The sequence below is a fragment of the Mus caroli genome, chromosome 3, assembly GCF_900094665.2.
Source record: "Mus caroli chromosome 3, CAROLI_EIJ_v1.1, whole genome shotgun sequence".
NCBI classification, from domain to species: Eukaryota; Metazoa; Chordata; class Mammalia; order Rodentia; family Muridae; genus Mus; species Mus caroli.
Genome location: NC_034572.1, coordinates 40,344,874 through 40,346,811, shown reverse-complemented (window position 1 = coordinate 40,346,811; position 1,938 = coordinate 40,344,874). Strand labels below are relative to the sequence as shown.

Below are 1,938 nucleotides of genomic sequence, written 5' to 3'. Positions count from 1 at the left end.
GACTCTCTTCATGATGTCCACATCCTTCTGCGTCTCTTTCTTTCCGTATCTCTACTTTATTCTTGATTTTCTTTGGTTTTCAGGGTCTCAGAGGATCTGTGGCAATATCAGGGGTGGTATCAGTCCTATGCCCTGCCTCAGGACTATGGCACTGGGCAGAATCATCTCAGGCATGGTCCCTCATGCCCCTAGTCCTGACTCCCTATAAGGTCTGAATGGCAGGTGACTGGTGATTATCTCAGGCTAGATTCCTAGGCTAGTCCTAGACCTATGGTGCTGGAATGATGATTGCCCTTGGCTCAGTCCACATCTGGATCCACCCATGGTCTCATGCAGGGGTTGTTTGTTTTGGCCTCACTTCTGCCAGGGCCTGTGGTTGTAGGCATAGTTCATCATATCTTAGGTACCTTCTGGGCCTGTGTGGAGCTAGAATGATGGTTGTCTCTGGCTTGATTTTTTTCAGGGAATGTTGGGCTGTTAATTATTAAGGTGTTTATGGGACAAAACACCGAGCTTAGAAAGAGCCGGTCTCTTCTCTGTCTCCTATGGATGCACAGGGGACACAGCAGCCACCCCTGCAATGCCCCAAGGGGCAGAGTGTTATTATATTCTTCATACGCACTAAATAAAATGAAAATTCATAACACAAAAAATATGAGCATTATTAATACATCTTGGAGAGATAAAAGCAGTGCAAGGTACCCTTGATCATTCTCCTGACCACTTATTAGAAGTGTCTCTATACTGTCATTAACGGAGATTCTCCTTCAAGGTTTCCTTGTCCTTGTCAAGTAATTGCCTCAGAAGCAGATCAATGAGAATCTATAAAGGAATTAGGATCAAACTGAGTTTAAATACCCTTTTCTAAGTAGAAAGGCCCTTTGCACATCGGGATACAGCAATTAATATACATTTATGCTTGCCACCATCCCCGATTCCTGTCTACTAGGCAAAGGACTTACAGAGAAGCAAGATACTTAACCGAAATTCAACACATTCACAATACTTTTTTAAGGTGCTATTTGAGCATCCACATTTTTCCCAAAGCTTTACCTAGGGAAGATTAAAGTTGCTTTGTTTTGCTTTTTTTTTTAAATTTTTTTTTTTTTTAGTGGTAAACATACCTAAAGAAATGTTCCACATGGTAGGAGGGAATTAATTAAACTAAGAAGCATTTAATTTAGTTATTTTCATCAGAGGCCAAAGTGAAAGTTTAGAATTTCCAAAGCCTCTATAACTGCTTATCAAATATGTATTTAAAAGTACTCAGGATTAGCCATCAATATAAAAAACTATATTTCATTGTAAAAATTATTGTTTGAGAACATAAAATGGGAAGAGAGAACATAGAGGTTTACTTTTGCTATTCTAAGTGAGTTTATGATACCATGGGTAGTCTATAATATTCTAGAATTCATTTTAATTATATTTTCTTAAATCTACTATTAGTTTTAATTACCTTTTCTTACTAGTGGAATTTTATAGACTACTGTAAGCCACCAATCAAAGAGCAAGCATGAGCTGGTCTGTGGCCCCTGACACATGTGTAGCAGAGGACTGCCTTCTCTGGCCTTAGTGGAAAAAAAGGATGTGCCTAATCCTGTAGATACTTGATGCTCCAGGGAAGAGGGATGCAAGGGTGGGTGGGTGGGTAAGGAGGAATAGGTAAGTGGTGGGAGTGGGTATGTAGGGAAACACCCTCTCAGAATCAAGGGGAGGAGGAATGGGGTAAAGAATTCTTGGAGGGGAAACCTGAGAGGGGGAAAACATTTGGAATGTAAATAAATAAAATGATTTAAATGAAAAACAAATAAATAGTAGAGACTATTAAAATGTGTGCTATGACTAATTAAGTAAAATTGATAACTTAATAATAAATGTGCTGTGATTTTCTTTTTACACTTACACGCCCTAGTTTCATGTTGTTAAAAGTTAAGT

The 1,938-nt window shown here is 38.9% G+C and overlaps 1 non-coding gene across 1 annotated transcript; it reads right to left on the bottom strand.

Moving 5' to 3' along the window:
- Window positions 1–465: 465 nt before the first annotated feature.
- Window positions 466–597, bottom strand: LOC115030759. Its single transcript, XR_003836353.1, has one exon. It is a non-coding gene; the product is annotated as a small nucleolar RNA SNORA17 (small nucleolar RNA).
- Window positions 598–1,938: the final 1,341 nt, after the last annotated feature.